Source organism: Sceloporus occidentalis, unplaced genomic scaffold, assembly GCF_023333645.1.
Source record: "Sceloporus occidentalis isolate IW3139 unplaced genomic scaffold, rSceOcc1.0.p SCAF_6, whole genome shotgun sequence".
Lineage (NCBI taxonomy): Eukaryota > Metazoa > Chordata > Lepidosauria > Squamata > Phrynosomatidae > Sceloporus > Sceloporus occidentalis.
The window spans coordinates 28,109,281-28,127,096 of record NW_028316986.1 but is presented as its reverse complement, the minus strand read 5'-3'; the positions used below and the strand labels follow the sequence as shown (position 1 = coordinate 28,127,096).

At 40.4% G+C, this 17,816-nt stretch overlaps 1 protein-coding gene across 5 annotated transcripts in view; it reads left to right on the top strand.

Moving 5' to 3' along the window:
- PLEKHH2 (pleckstrin homology, MyTH4 and FERM domain containing H2) overlaps positions 1-17,816 on the top strand; it is a 101,680-nt gene that overhangs the window by 15,047 nt on the left and 68,817 nt on the right. The window lies entirely within an intron of this gene.

Sequence of the window (17,816 nt, the reverse complement as noted above, 5' to 3'; positions counted from 1 at the left end):
AATGGAAACTGGATCTCTTTTGTTTCATTATGCTATATTCAGGGTATGATTTAGAAAATGTTATATGCAGAGTAAGAGGGTTTGTTGAAGAAGTTTCTGCTCTCTCAAATAGGAGAAGTCGTAATGGGAATTCAAGGAATGGTGTAAAAAATGTCTCTACCACAATATCCCTGGGCTCTCCATGGTACTCAAGTGGACTTTATTACTGTTGAGTTTTGATTCTGCAAAGTGTAAAAGGAAAGAAAGAAAAGCACCATAGAAATTTCAAGAAAATGTCAGAAGTATATTTATGCAGCTGACTCTTAACAATGGAAAATACATTGCCTATGCCATTTCTGCAATTCAGCTAATGCACAAAGTTCCCAAATGACAGCATTGTTACTTATTTCTACGAGGAGCTGGGTCATATGTGACCTTGGCAGAATGACAATGTTAAATAATAATTCAAGATTAAACTAGATTGTGACCTAGTAAAACTGGGAATATGCCAAATTCCTTAGAGTTCAAATACAGAGAAAGAGCCAGTGATAGAATATGCAGAAGTACAGGAGGTTCTACATGTAAATCTAGGCTGGAGCAGGGAAAACAGCAAATGTTTGCAGCGTAGGGAGTCTGGACAGATTCATGAAAAAGCTGGTGGTACAGGAAAAAACAAAATACCTGCTGAGTCAGATCAGTGGTCCATTTAATCAAGTATCCTGTTGCCAGCAGTGGGCTTCCCAGAAGTATCTTGATTTACCCCAAGAAAGTCATGGAGACAGCAATCCTCTTACAACTGGTATTCAGGTATAACTGGTGTATATACTGCCACAGAATATGGTGGTTTTATTTCATGTTCATGATACTTATCCTTTGAAAATTTCTTGAATCACATTTTAAAGCTTTCTAAACCAGTGGCAAGTTTCTTTACAAGGGCTTTGCCACTGCCATCCTCTGAAGCTGAGAGGGTGTGACTTGCCCAAGGCCAGTCAGTGGGTTTACATGGCCAAGCCAGGGTTCAAACCTTGGACTCCAGGGTCATATTCCAATGCTCAAACCACTATACTACTCTGGTTTTTCAGAAGTCCAGATGTATTATTTCACACCCCTATCTATGCATCTGTGTGCTGACATTACCTTTATCTAATTCAGGTTTGAAACATTTGTCACTGTTACACTAAATAAATATTTTATACAAAATAAAAGTCTATTTTGGATCTTCTGTAGTCCTTTTTTGAATGTTCTGTTAGTCCAGAAGGTAGACTAAATAAACACTAAAGCATTATATATTTAAGATTATCAGACCAACATTTTCTGGTCTATCTGATAAATAAAACCAATTAATTAAATTATTAAATAGCCCAAGTGATGTAGTGGGTTAAGTGTTGGACTATGATTTTGGGTACCAGGTTTCAAATCCTGGCTCAGCCATGGAAACCTACTGAGTGATCTTGGTCAGGTCACAGTTTCTCGGCTTCAGAGGATGGCAGTAGCAACCTCCCTCTGCAGAAACTTGGCAAGAAGACCCTGTGATAGGTTTTCCTTAGGGTCACCATAAGTCAGAAATGACTTGAAGATACGCAAATGGTGTCTAAAGGTATACTTTTTGACAAATACAGTACTCGATTTTTTAAGATATTAAATACCTCCCTCTGAGCTGGGAGCTGTGGAGTTAGCACCTCATCCTCTTTTGCTTCCCATGCAAGCTATAGCATGGCTGTATACATGTGAATCAGAATTTATTTATTTATTTATATCTAGCTTTTCTCCTGAATGGGATTCATGAATACTTTTATGAGGCATGCATTTATTACCTTGTTCTACCTGATGCTTGCTTCTGTATTCCCTTCACACACACTTCTGACTTCTGTATAAGTGTGCAAATAATGGCATTGTTTCAGATCTTAAGCTTGGATCATCAGCGGAAAGAATCAAATCTGCTTCCCCTGCCCTCTGCAACCTACTCACAGACTGTGCTACTAAGTGTGTTTCCATGATCTATAGATATGTGAAGACCCAGGGAGTGGGGAAGATCTTCTTCTGGGAGGAAACTTAATATGTATTTTTCGGGGGGGGGACGGGACCCTATTTTAAATAAGTAAAAAAGACAAGCCCCTGGCTCCAAGGGGTTTTCTACTTTATAGAAATTATGGGGGCATTATAGAAAGCTACTCAGTGCTCCCCCCTCAAAATAATGACACATTTCCCAGCTGGTCCTTTTTCATAATGGCAAATCTGGTATTTGGTGCAAATAGGTTTGCTGTCAAATATGACAAAATTGCCATTTTTGCACTTTTAAAAGGATGTATTTCACTCCTTTTGAGCTTTTACAGTTTGACCAGTAACAGTTATTTGCTGAGGGAGGTATCTAAAAACAGGAAATGATGAGAACTTATATAAACAAAAAGAACTGTATTGGTGAAGGGAAAGTGTCTTGTGAGTAGGAGAGGCAAAAAGAGAGAGAGAGAGAGAGAGAGAGAATGTTAATGGACATGTTTATACTATATCCTAACTTTGGAAAAGTCTTATGACTAAATTTGGAGAAAAATGTTTGCTTAATAATTAACTGGTGTTCTGGAGCAGTTGAACTTTGGCATATTTGTCTTTACTTTTTGGCAATCTGCTTTGTATCTTTAATGCAACATTATTCAAAAATTTAAATGACTTCTGTTCTGCTGCTTTAGCTGCTATTTCATCAGACATCTGCTTGTACATCTGAAATGGTATCCTATCCTGTCTGACTTCACCTTATTTAGCTCAATTGGAGTTTTATTCCAGCACTCTCACAGACCACCTCTCTGACAGTGGTTGGCACAAAGAGAGGACCCATTCAGAGCCAGAAATTAGAATTTGGCCAACTTTGTGTAGAGGTATGCCAGGAACGTTCTGAAGCATGCACACCTTTCCATAGCATGTACACCTATTCTCTTTATCACTCAGACGAAAATAGAGAATGGTTGTCAGAAAAGCCTTGTCAGTTACTCTCCTGGATATCAAAGGACATTTCTTTTTGTGTCATTAATGGAGTTTAAATTTTATTTCTTGGACTTTACAACTTATTGTGTCATAGAGCTCACATGACCAAGGAGGAGGAATGGCCTCTGCCTGCATGGATATCCCTCTGTACCATCTTAACTGAGAACAACTATAACAACATCTTGACAAAATGTAGGCCTATGAGTTAAAAAATAAAAATAAAAATCTGTACCAAGGACAAGAGGCTACTGTCACAACTAAGTTTGGAGAAACAGAGTGGTTCCCAATAGGCAATATGTCAGACAAGGCTGCATTCAATCACCATACTTGTTCAACTTGTATGCAGAAAACATCATAACAAAAAAAAGAGGTAGAATCAGAAGAAGGAGGAATGAAGACAGGAGGAAGGATATCAACAACCTAAGGTACCCTGATGATACGATAATAATGGTGGAAGACATCACAGACTTGGAATGGTTACTAAGGAAGGTCAAAGATGAAAATGCACAGGCAGGATTAATGCTGAACATAAAGAAAACCAAAATAATAACCATTGAAAAAATACTATCTAGACAATGAGGAAATTAAATTAGTTAAAGAATTTCCGTACTTAGGATCAAACACTGATTGGAATGGTTGAATAAGAAAAAGATTAGAAATGGAAGTGGCAGCTATGAAAGAACTAGAAAAGCTACTGAAGAGAAAAGATATACAGTGCGTCCTCGCCTTACGCGGGGGATCCGTTCCGGATCCCTCCGCGTAAGGCGAATTCCGCCTATGCTCGAGCCCCATTGGAAACAATGGGGCTCGTGCATGGCGGCGCGGGGGCGCAACGGGCGTGCGCGCCCATTCAATTGAATGGGACGCGCCGCCCCTTCTGCCCCACACGCGCGCCGCGGCTTGAGCGCGTATGCTCAAGGCTGCGTATGGCGCGGGCACACTGTACAATTGAGCACAAAAGTTAGAATCATTCAAGCCATCATATTCTCCATCACCATGTATGGATGTGAGAGCTGGACAGTAAAGGAAGCAGATAGAAGGAAATCAACTCATTTGAGATGTGGTGCTGGAGAAGAGTGCTTACAATACTGTGGACAGCCAAAAAGACAAACAGATGGGCATGGGAACAGATAAAGCCAGAGAATTGAGGCTGACATACTTTGGCCATATAACGAGAAGACATGGCTCACTGGAAAAGACAAAAATGCTAGGAAAGGTAGAGGGTATAAGAAGGAGGAGGAGGAAAAGACCTCATGCCAGAGGGACGGACTCAATTGGGGGGGGGGGGGGGGAGGAGGGACATAGACATGAGCTTGCAGGAACCAAGCAGAAAAGTGGAAGATAGGGGTTCTTGGAGGTGTCTCATCCACAGAGTCGACTCAAGGGCACACAACAACAACAACAACGAGTTCAAAATAATCATCTTTCTTTCTTTCATTTGATTTTTAACACGTTTGCCTGGTAAAGAAGCCAGTGGAGCTTTGAAAGCTTGCATCATACATTTTGTGCATTTTGGTTGGTCCAGTAAAGGTATCACTCTTTTGTGAATTTTGGATTTTATTATATTCTGAAAGGAAATTTTCCACAGCAGAAATCAAGGCTAATAAGGCTCTATAACCTGTATTACCTGAGACAGTGAATTCCCCTAGTCTTGTGGGAGAGCAAGCCCAGCACTCAACTGATAGGTGTGGAAAACGTTGATAAAGTCCCAGCCTTTATCAAATATTAGAATGTATGGCAGACAATGAAATAAAATAGCTAGAAACTTTATCATTTGGCACATTGATTATCAGTACTGGGCCATTGCAAAAACTTCTGTGTTATTTCTTATTCAAGGGAACAATTGCTGCAAGTTTTCTCACTTTTCTGAGAACAGAAGCACATTTGATAAACGTTTGAAAGTATTAGGTTTTCCACCTTTTAAGTTATTTTAGTGATCCTGTTGTGCTAAATGTAATTATTTTCCCTACAAAAGAGATGGATGATTGTTGCAGTTCATTCAGTATCAGAAAATAAAGCGCTTTGGTGAGGCATAATTATTTTTGGAACTAGATGTCTTTTAGAATATTTATTGATGCAGATACATGATGAGGTAGAAACAGCACTTCATGCCAGATTTTTTTAAAGTAAACTCAAACTGAAAATCATTTTTACCGAATAAACATAGGAACCCTATAATGTCATGTTTATAGGTTAAAGTTTAGAATGAAATGTAATTATTAAAGGATTCAACAAAGATAAGAAACACAGTTTTGTGACATTCATTACCATTTCTGGGTGTTGTCTGCTAGATAAAAATAGTTTGCATTTGATATACAGTAGAAATTAATACAGTTCAACCTAACAAACAAAATAGTTCCAATGTATTTTAGTGCTTTTGTTGGATGATTGGCAAGAAAAGCAACAAGAAGTGTGTGCGTGTGTTGTGTGCCTTCAAATTTCTGACATATGGTGACTCTTAAGGCGAACTTCTCATGGGGTTTTCTTGGCAAGATTTGTTCAGAGGAGGCTTACTATTGCCGTCCTTGAGGTTGAGAGCATGTGACTTGCCTAAGGTCACCCAGTGGGTTTCATGGCCAAACTGGGAATCAAACCCTAGTCTCCAGGTTTCTATCAAGACATACATTTCAGAAATCCACAAAAGGGTGATGCTGTTATTGGTCAGCCAAATTGTACAGAACATATCATATGAACATTTGAAGCTCCACTGGCTTCTTCGTCAGGCAAAAAATGTTTTAAAAATCATAGAAGGGGGGAAAATGATGGTGTTGCGTCACACGCCTACATTTTTTATATCAGATGTTGTCTCTGCTGTAGTTCAGTTGGTCTGGAAAGAACTCAAAGCAGGCAGAGGTCACTCCTCCCTTGGTCATGTGGGGACTGAGACAAAAGACAATGAAATTTAAACTCTAGTAACAGTAGTAAAGTAATTCCTTTTGGAATTGAGGGTGTATCTTTTGTGTTGCCACAGGCTAATTTTGAGGGGTGCATCTACACTTGTGGTCCCCAAGCTTTTTTGGCTACCGCCCCCTTCCCTCTTAGTCTACTACTTAGTCACTTGCATGTGTATATTTTTGCTATTAGGTCTACTGTTCTACTGCAAATACAAAACAATCTGACTTAGTCACTGCTTCCTGTGTACCTGATCTCCTTAGGAGCAGCAACCAAGCAGCCTCTCACTCCTATGTGAAGGCCAGGGTAGGCAAGAAGCCTCTCGGTCAGCCAGCTGCTCCTCCCAAGGTGACCAGATGCAAAGGGAGAGACTTTTCCCTGAGGAGGAAGGACTCTCAATCCTTTATTGGGACAGAGAATGGCACAGCTAATGTGCATGTGGAGGGTTTCCAGAAGCCACATATTCTGTATTGGAGACAGGCATGGATGGGAAAACGGAGAGATGTTAGCTACAGGAGCCACTCCAAGGTGAAAAACTCTTTCCAAGAATCAATCATGGATATTCCTCCTCCTTCCCATGAGACATGTCTTGACCACACAGCTTGAAGTGTCTCCCCCCCCCCCCCCCACACACACACTTGAGGTGTCTACCTCTTCTGATGGCCTGTCAGATGAAAGAAATCAGGAGCAGCAGCACAACCTGTCAAACTAGTCCTGGCAAAGCTCAAAAAATTAAGCATGGTCCCAAATCTGAAAGCTCCTTATGCCATCACTTCTCCCCCCACCAGCAGGTGCTCTGATTCCTTGCTCCAGTCGATCCCAAAATAGTGCTGCTCTGAGCCACAGAAGCAACGCCCTGTGCCCAAGCCACCTGAGAGTTTCCCAACCTGCCAGTGCTAGCAAAAGACATAGTTAAGGGAGAGTGAGCTTCTGCAGACATCACACAAAACAATCAGTGAGGCTGCACTCTAGTTTTAAGGGATCCTGAAAAGAAGTTTCATGAAATCCTCATCCTCACCATGGTCCTAAAGGATGTTGGTTCCCCTTGTCTTTTTTGCGCACCAATACTTTGACTGAATCATCCCCCTGTAGCTCCCCTTTCCCTCACCACCCCCATTTTCCTTCATCACTACCCTGGATCTTTCCATCAACTCCAGGGGGAAGCGTACCCCCCACTTTGGGAATCATTGATCTACACTGTAGAAATAATGCAGTTTGACACCACTTGAAGTGCTCCATACAATGGAATCCTGAAATTTATAGTTTTACAAGTTCTTTAGCTTTTTCTGTCAAAAAGTGCTAGTGCCTCACAAAGCTAAGAATCCCAGGATGCTATAGAATCCCAGGATGCATGGCAGTTAAAGTGTTTGCCATGGTGTCAAACTGCATTATTTCTACAGTGTAGATGCATCTAAAGGCAGAACACATTGAATTTCTGAAGAGGTCTTCACACTGCTATATCTAGGAAAAAATGTTAGGTGCTGTGTAGGTAAAACTCAGCCAATTAAAGTTCCAAAAAAGTTTTACTATAAAAGATGTGCTATGGTACAAATCTCAGACTGAGATTCAGATAAAATAGTTATATATGACAGTGGCAACATTAGGTCTTGGAGGAAATCACTTTTAACAAAAGGTAAATATACTGAACAACTGAATTCACAACAGGAGATCTTCTGTAGAGTATTTCAATTAATCCTTCTGTTGGAGCCAAAGTGGATGAAAGAAGATATCAGTCTTTGGGTAAAGGCAAGGGAGAATAATATGCAATGGAAAATGACAGCATACCCAGTCCATTTTTCATTGTGGCAAAACCCATGTAGTGAGCATGGTCTTAGCCACAGACAGATGCATCATAACCAAATATTAACAGCTGCTCAGTGGTATAGAAAGGATTAAATGTATATAGTAGACTCTGCTTGTTAGAGGTTGAGTCTCCCTTTTCTGAGATGCTTGGGACCAGAGGTGTTTTGGATTTTGGCTTTTTATTGTTATTACTATTTTCAAATATTTGCATATACAAAATAAGATTTTTTATAGATGAGACCCAAGTCTAAACATGAAATCAATTTTTATACACCGTATACACGTGGCCTGAAGGTAATTTGCACATAATATTTTTAATAATTTTGTGCATAAAACAAAATTTGTGTACAATGAATCATCAGAAAGGCAAGGTGTCATTAGCAACCCATCAGCAACCCCAGTTTTGAAGTATAATAAATCCACAGTCTTATGAAATCTTGTAATGTGCTAAGAGATTCCTAGCTTTAAATTCTTATACATTCTAACTTAATGGGTGGTAACCCCATTCTTTGTTGATGTTTGTCATCATGTTGATTTTGTAGTATGATGACCCAATGATTGAGAGACATCCAAGAACCTCAGTTATCAACTGCCCTACTTAGGTCTTCCAAACACAAGGCAATGGAGTCCTTGATTGAAACAATCCATCTGTGGTGTGATCTCCCTCTTTTCCTACTGCCTTCCATTTTACCAAACATTACTGTCTTTCTCAGTGAGCCACTTGTTCTCATGATATATCCATAGAATGATAGCTTCAATTTAGTATGCAAAGTGATTTTGTTGCACCTTTGAGAGTTACTGAAGGAGAGAAGTTGGTAACACGAGCTTTCATACACTTGAGTCTATGTCCTCAGATGCATCTGAAGTATGTATAGGCTGGCCATACATACCATTTTGAATGGGAAAGTTCCCCCCCCTCCCCCCCCATATTTCCAGACCATTCTGTCTTTTCAATGTAAATATCAATTTTGTCCCTTTTCGAGAAAAAATGCTCTGTTATGTTTTGAAAATTGTTTGAAGATCCCCGTTTGAAATTGTGGTTGTCAAAAAAAAGGTATCATGGAATGTGAGAAGTTTTATGATAAGGTGCTGTAAGACTGAAATTTGCTGCATTTACTTTACTTTATCAGAGAAATATTCATGTTATGATCATGGTGAAATACAGTCCCCCCCACCTAAATTTTTGTATGAGTTCTATCACTGAAGAATAATGCCCAATAGGTTCATGTAGTAAATTTTTTGTTGTCTTTTCATGAATACAGAATGTTACATAACATCATCCTGTTTTTGTCATCCCAGTGTCCAGTTTTGTCTCAAGGAAATATGGTCAGCCTAGGTATATATCTGAGGAAGTAGACAAAGCTCATGATACTAGCTTCTCTCTTTCAGTATCAAAGGTGCTACAAGATTCCTTTGCATACTGATTTTCCAGACTAACATGGCTATATCTTTGAATCCTAGCTTCAGTTGAGTCATCTTCAATTCATATTCATGCATATTGCTTATTCAATGGTTATTCAAGCATCCTATGCATTCTTATTGGACATAATGATTTTGAACTCTGAACTTTATTTGGATATAATGCTAAACAGTTGTTTAAAACCCTTGGTCTAGATGTTTTGGACTTTAATTCCCACAATATTCCTGAGGATTGGCTATAATGTCAATCTGGGAATTGAAGTCTAAAACATCTATAATCTGGGAATTGAAGTCTAAAACATCTGGAGATCAAAGGGTAAAAACATGTAGTACAGTCGGCCCTTCTTATACACAGATTTTTTTATACGCGGATTCAAGCATCCACGGTTTGAAAATGTTCAAAAAAAGAATAAATTTCAAATATCAAACCTTAATTTTCCATTTTTTATAAGGGACACCATTTTGCTATGTCATTATATTTAATGGGACTTGAGTATCCATGGTTTTTGTTATCCACAGTGGATCTTGGAACCAAACCCCAGCATATAACAAGGGTCCACTGTAGTGATTTTAATATCTGTTTATTTACAAATAGATAGGTTGAGCATAGATGGAGTCACACAGCTTAAATACTGTTTAAAGCTGTAAACTTTAGAAATAAACTCTCAGTGGAACAGCCAGCCCTCTCAGGTTTTTCTAGAGCTTGAAGGTTAACTCACTCTCTCTTTATTTAGTCCGACTGAAAACTATAGCTTGTAGTCTTACGCACAAACTGGATGATAATATTATCCCCAGGCAAAAGAAGATGAATGTTGATGCCCACAGGTAGGGTTGCCATCTACTGTTTGGCTTAATTCAGTCTAGTTTCTGGGCATGCCACCCGGTTTTTGTGTAGACCATCATCTGGTCTAAATTCCAAAATTTTATTATAAAGTCTATCTCTTGTCAGATTAGAGTTATGGAGCAAAATGGACAGTTGCAATTTTGTCTAATAATTGTGTAAGAAACAAGCTTGCTTTCCCTTTCTGTGTGTTTAGCCAATAAGTCATGTCTCACACATAGTGATAATAAAGTTACAGCATACAGTCAATGTCCTGCTTTTAATCTCCACAACAACATTATAAGGTAAATTTGTGGAGAGGCAGTGATGGGCCAAGGTCACATGGTAAATTTTGTGACCAAACAAGGATCTGAATTTGGATGTCACTGTTCCAAGTCCAACACCATAAATATTACTTTATTAGTTCTCTCAGAAGAGTAGTTATTACAAAAACAAGTACCAAGGCTGACACATAGTGGTAGAAAAAAGCAACAATTAATGTATTTGATTTGCATAATCAAAATGCAAATTAATAATTGCACAAATTATAATAATTTGTATTATATGCAAATTAGATGCCTGGACTTGAGGGGCTGGAATATGACAATCATATCCATATAAATCTCTCCTTATAGAAACTAGATGAAATCTGCCTGTTCATACCTGTCCAGCCACTTCGATCATTTTAGCAGACTTTCTTCAGTTTTACAGTCAAATAATTGTAATGGGTCTTGAGGTTACCTAGTACAATCAGGGGTAACGTTGGGTCTGGAAGCACCAACTATACCAGTACAGTACTCTCTGGTAGAGATCCTAGGCATGTATGAACTAAAAGAACATTTATTTGGAATCAATATGAAGGAACACACACACAAGAGTAAGTCACAGTAACATCCAGCATTCAGATCTAACCAAAATGAAAAGATGAAAGGGGATAGTGGAGTTTGAGGATTGGATTGAAGGATAATATCTGTCTTGAAAAATGGTCCACAGAAAGCAGGAGTGATTCAGACCGGGAACACAAACCAGGAACACAGCATGGGATAAAAGGGAATCTAGTCTTGTTTGATCTGTTGGCAAGAATTCATCTTTGATTTCCAGTTTTCATAAGCAAATCAGAGCGTGGGGTGGTGGTTCATCCTCTATCAAGCTCCTTCACCCTTTGTTTTCAGCTATCCACACGTCTGGGGCCTGTGTGCCATATTCAAAATATTATCTTCTCTAGTGTTTTATAGGTCAAGGCAGCCTCTGCAGCCCATGCTGGATTCCAGCAATGCGAAATCAAAATGTAGCTGAAACATGGTGATAACAGGGCACTTACACACAACATTAAAAAAAAACTGTCAGGTGTTCTCAAAAGCCAAGAAATTAGCACATATTTCACCTGAAACCAAAAGATAATAACTAAGACTAGTAGCGACATTAGGGGTTAGGGGTGGGTGGTGACACCTATTGAACATCACCCACCTCCCTGGCACATGGCAGGGAGGGAGAGTGCCCATTTAGCTCTGACCTGAAGCCCCAGCCCCAAAGCTCCCTCCATACTGGGTGGCACCCTAGTGCAGGATGCCGCTGGCCAAGACTGTAGGTGAGTGTGCCTCAAGAATTCCATAATATGGGCACTGTAATATGAAATGCCTTTCATAGGCACCAAGTTATTTATACACAGCTCTTTAGGGCTGAACCCCTACAAAGGAACAAAACAATTGATGCCTAATACATTTAAATATGTTAGATGAGGAAATGGAGAAAAACACCTGTGACTCATACAAGCTGGTCACATTCTTAAAGCAAGGCTTCAGGGAAGAGATCAGTTTCAAGGCCTTTTTAAATCCCTGAATAAACCACGTGGAAGAGAGTTCTGTAAGTTACATACCTTTCCTAGATTTAAAACGAAGAGCCTACCTTGCCTAGATTTAAAACAAAAGAATTTTTAACTATGCCATGTGTTTGGAAGTCATATTTTTGTGGACTCTTGGAATCTAAGTCCTCCAGCTCAACTCTGTGGTCAACATCAGCCTGAGGCTGACCATACAGTTGTGCTGGAGAACCTACAAATGTCTGGAGAAGTGTTTTCTCTAGGAATCTCTAGGTCCTCAGGCATGGCTCTATGGTCAACTTCCAGTAGAATCACACTGGAGGAACTAGAGATTTCTAGATAGAACATGTCAATCAAATCCGTGAATAACCAAAGCTGCAAAAATCAAAGCCTCAGATGTGAAGGGCTGATGGAGAAGTTTCTCAAGACGTGATTGTACACCCATTGAACTGGAATACTAGCAAACGTGTTGATTCAACCTGGTTAGTAGCAATATTTCTCTGATCCTAGTTTATCCATATTTTGCCTTTATTTTTATTTAATGAAAACTGTCTTTTAGTTGGGAAACTTTAGTATTAGGTATATGGAGAACATATTTAAGACCCTAAGCAAAGACTTTTTCTGCCTTCTACTAAGTGACTGAAAGCTCTGTCAATAAACCTATTCTTTAAATCTGACATGCATGGATGAGGAATTTTGTCCCAGTGCAATCACCATTTGTTATTGATTCTGCATTATTTTCATTTAGGTAGATCTCTAAGTAATGATCAACTGCAAGGAGAAGCTTACTGGGTTAAAGTTTTACCAGCTTTCTCTCTCAGCAGCTTCACCTAGTCCTCAGCCTCAGCCACACTGGAGAAATAACTCGGATTGGTACTGCTTTAACTTTTTGTCTGGCTCAGGGCTATGGAATTCTGGGAGTTGGAGTTTGTTGTGAGGCCAACATTATGTTTGTTCATAATGGGAGTGTGTGACTATTGACTTCTGAATATTCTAGAATTCCATTTATAAAATGTAACAGAACAAGCAGCCTATCAGCAGTCATAGCATTCTCGGGTAATGGGCAGACATGGCCAAAGGAGGCTTGAACAACAGTGACCAAATTTACCAAGTCTTTTCGGGGGTATCTAGGATTGCCATATCCCGGTAATAAGCAGGACATTCACGGTTTTTGAAGGAGTGGCACGGTCCCGTCCCACTTCCCTCATTGTCCTGGGTGGGCGGAGCTCCACACTCCCCAGTCTTGCCCGGCCCTGCCTCACCTCCTTGCTGCCTTGGGCACTTGGCGCGCGCACTCCAACAACACTCAATGGAGGAGCAGAGGCTGAAGCTCCTCCAATTGGCCAGCTTTGAGCGCGGGCGCTGAGCGCACAAGGCAGCAAGGAGGTGAGCCAGGGCCGGGTGGCTGCCTGGTCCCGGGACGGAGCCCAAGAGGGAAAGGAAGCCTTCCCATGGCGAGGCTTCCCTTCCTTCTTGGGCTCCGAGGGCCAGGCGGCCCCTGGACGGAGCCCAAGAGGGAAAGGAAGCCTTCCCATGGCAAGGCTTCCCTTCCTTCTTGGGCTTCGGCGGTGGCGGCAGCGGGGGAGGGGTTAGGAAGGAGAGAGGCCCTTAGGCCTCTCCGCTGGCTGGGGGGGCTGTTCCTCTCTTCTTCTTCGTCCTCTCTTCCTCTTCTTCTTCTTCTTCCTCCTTCTCTTCTTCTTCCTCTCTTCCTCCTCTTCTTATTCTTCCTCCTCCTCTTCTTCCTCCTCTTCTTCTTCCTCTCTTCCTCCTCTTCTTCCCCTCTTCATCCTCTTCTTCTTCCCCTCTTCCTCTTATTTTTATCTTCTTTTTCCTATTCTTCTTTCTCCTCCTTTTCTTTTTTCTCCTTCATTTTTCTTCTCCCCTTCTTCCTCCTCTGTTGTTGTTGTTGTAGCATGCCTTCAACTCCTTTACAACTTATGGTGACCTTGGCAAGTTTCTTCGGGGGGGGGGGTGTGCCTTTAGCTTCCCCAGAGAGGCTGAGAGTGTGTGACTTGCTGCCCAAAGTCACCCAGTGGGTTTCCATGGCCGAGCTGGGATTTGAACCCTAGTCTCCCATTGTCCTAGGCCACTACACCATGCTGAACCCTCCACTGCACTTAAAGGTACAGTACTCAGTTGTTATTTATTGTTGTGTACCTTCAGGTTGTTTTCCATCTTATGGATACCTTAAAGCAAACCTATCCTGGAGTTTGCTTGGCAGGGTTTGTTCAGAGGAGTTTTGCCATGGCTTTCTGCTGAGGAGGCTGAGAGAGTGTGACTTGCTTGAGCTTGAGGTCACCCAATAGGCAGGGAATCGAACCTGGTCTCCAGAGCCCTAGTCCACCACACAAAGCTACATCCCAAACTTCTATCCAGGAAGAATGTCAAAATGTCCTACATTTTGAGCATGCCTAAGAAGCATGCATTTATATTAATGCTTTTTGAATTTATTAAATTTTTTTGCTTTTTAGTTGTGTGTGTCCTCCATTTACAAAATATGTCCTACATCGGGGGGGGGCCAAAGTTTGTCCTACATTTTTTACATTTGTCCCGGTTTGGAGGTAGACAGTTATGGCAACCCTAGGGGTATCAAATTTTATAATTCACAACAGTGTGAATTTGGATCATGAAATGCGATTTGATGCACCTCAAGGAAGATGCCGTCTCCTAAGAACTGGAGCGCAGCTTTGGCGCAACTTCTGGCCTCTTAAGATGCATGTGTCATTTAAACAGCATACCTCCAAAGTGACCCGAAGCAGCTTTATTTTGGCCTGTCTGTACGGGCCCAGAGAAATGCTTTTAGACCTAATCTTTAAATCTACCTGGATGTTAAGATCTTCAGGTGATGTTTTTATCTCTGTTCTGCCATCCTCACAGGCAGATTTAGTGTGGTGCCACAGCAGGCCTTCTTGGTGACTTCTCCCAGGTTGTGGAATTGTGCTAAACTTTTGACAACTGACTGTCTACTGAGGAAGGAGCATTTGTTGAGAGAGGGTCCCTTTTCCTATTATGCTTTTATATTGCATTTTAGTAATATAACTTGCTGTATTTTCATATTTTTCTTGGTTTTTTAAAATCATGCAAGCCATCTTGAGAATCCTGTTCTCAAGGGACTGGAAGGGGATAAAATGCATAAGTCATTCTATTTCCATTCCATGAAGGAAAATCTGTAATAATGTTCCCTTCAGCAACCCGATGATAAAACATCACCAAATTTTTAGCTGACTGAATAATTAATTAGTTAGTTCCTGTATAAAGACATCCGTACTTGTGCTATGAGCCCACACTTTAAGCACCTTGTACATTCTGTTATTTTCACAGCAGCAAGATTGCATGAGAGCATTCAAGTACATTTCCAGTTTACAAGATCAAACTTTAGATGTTGCCAAAAAAACTGGCTAACATAAGCATACTGCAAGCTCATGCAAAACTACTTAACATATTTTCTTGACACAGTCAGTTTACAAGGAGCTGTGATTTAACCTTGGCTTACTTCTTATTAACTAGCTGATAACTGTTTTTGAGTTTGTATTCACATAAACTGTTTAGCTTAGGATTGATTTGTTCTTATTCTTTTCCACATCTTAAGCTCTTGATGTGCATTTATTGTTCACAGTCATACACATGCTTAACTATATGGATAAAAAAAATTGCAGGTTTTTGAAGTGGGGTTTAGGAACACACGTAATCATTTTAACCGTGTTAAAATTGCTTGTAGATATTCTGGTGCTAGAGGAGGGAGAAACACAGGATCCTATGGCTTTTCCTAGATTGCTAAACTATGACAAATGATGGGAGATCATAATGCCTGGTTGCTATAGGATAAAATAGAATTGATCCTGTCATGGTACTTCTTAAGGTTTTGAGCATTTGGAACGAAAACTGGATTTCTTACATACCTTCCCATATTACATATGTGCTAGCTGGACAAGGTGGGGAATTGAATGGTCCTCCCCATGTTGAATTGCAACTCCCAGCAGCTCACCATGACCAACATTGTAAAATGCTTGGGGTTACAGTTTGACAGTCTATGGAGGGCTTCTCAAATCTGACTTCTGGCCTCATTCAATTGTATTCAAGTCCTCTCAAAATGAAGTCCCAGTGAGTTCACTGGGACTTGTTTCCAGGTAAGTGTGTTTCATATTGCAGCCTAAATTTACATTACACTTAAAGAAGGCTGCTCTGCTCTAGTAATATACAACATCTCCAACACTGTTTCTTCTAGATCTTTTGGATTAAACAGCCCATTATCTGTGATGATTGGGTATGGTGGTTAGAGATAATGAGAGCTCCTGGGGTTGAAGAAGTCTGGTAGGCAACAAACTTGTTTTATTATTAAGTGTGTAGCTACACTGCAGATTCAAAGTAGTTTGACTCTGTTTTTAACTGCCGTGATGCTATTTTACAGAATTGTGGAATTTGTAGTTTGGTGAGGTATTCAGACTGGTCTGTCAGAAAGCTCTGGTGTCTCACCAAATTACAAATCCCAGGATTCTCTAGGATAGAGTCATGGCAGTTAAAGTGGTGGCAAATGGCTTTAATTCTGCAGTGTAGCTACACTCTTTCAAAAATGATCTTGAGTCTTATTTATAACAAATCATGAAATACAAGCAACAAACCAATAAATGAGAGGCTCAGATATAGACTCAGGACCAAAATACACATGATGCTGTAAGAAGCACTTCAGTGTTGTTTTAAAAATAATAGAAGGAGCAGAGAGTGACAGTTTTGTAAGGACTGCAGCTTATTTAAGCCATATTATTATTATTATTATTATTATTATTATTATCCTTTATTTATGAAGCGCTGTAAATTTACACAGCGCTGTACATACAATCTTTTTAATTAGACGGTTCCCTGCCCTTGGACTTACAATCTAAAAAGAGTGGTGGAGGGAAAGGGGATGAGGTCCAGCAGTTCCTCTCTACCTCCAAGGCCTGGACCAAGGCAGATGGACTGGAGGGAGGGCTTGGCTTTATAATGGATGGTTAATCTTCCTCCAGGGAAAATACATACTCTCAAGTAGGATAATACATATACAGTACATAGCAATACAGGAAATGGTTCGATAAACAGGCACCAAAAGAACATCAAATAGTAAGCAACAGTTATGCAATGCCTGGGAAGGCTTCTCTGAACAGGATGGTTTTCAACTCCGTTTTGAAGCTGGTTAAAGAAGTGATGGCTCTTGCTTGTGGGGGAAGAAGGTTCCAGGAGTGAGGGGCAGCTGGAACCAAATCAGTCCTGATGAAAATTGTCTGCCCTTTCCTGCAGCTAGCAATCAAGGGGATAGCTTATTTTTTTTGGGGGGGGGGGGCAACAAAAGCAATAAAGGCAAGCAAGCAAGAGTCATCACTTCTTTAACCAGCTTCAAAACAGAGTTGAAAACCATCCTGTTCAGAGAAGCCTTCCCAGACATCGCATAATTGTCTCTTACTATCTGATGTTCTGTTGTTAACTGTTTATTGATCCATTTCCTGAATTGCTATGTACTGTATATGTATTATCCTACTTGTGAGTATGTATTTTCCCTGGATAATGATTAACCATCCATTTTTAAGCCAAGCCCTCCCTCCTGTCCATCTGCCTTGGTCCAGACCTCGGAGGTTGAGAGGAACTGCTGGACCTCTTACCCTTTCCCTCCACCACTCCCTTCTCCTTCTGTGTCATGTCTTTTTAGATTGTAAGCCTGAGGGCAGGGAACCGTCTAACTAAAAAAATTGCATGTACAGCGCTGTGTAAATTTACAGCGCTTCATAAATAAAGGTTAATAATAATAATAATAATAAGTGATTTTGTTTGAGATTGGGATTGCAGGGGTGGGGGAAGTGTTCAACATCCACTTCCCATTCAATGTAGTTTTGATGAAGATCACTCTGCTTACAATTATTGCTCTTTAACATAAAATATATCCTAGAGATATGTGTAATGTGATGTGTAGTTTGAACTCCAGCCATGGACTTTGGATAGAAATCAGTTAATTCCCTCCACTGTCTAAGGCTTCTATCAACAGAATAGTGAAATAACTGAAAATTATGCTTCCTCTTCACCTACCATTTGGGTTGTCTTATGTGAGTCACTGGTGCTTACCTTCCCCCATTTCTATCT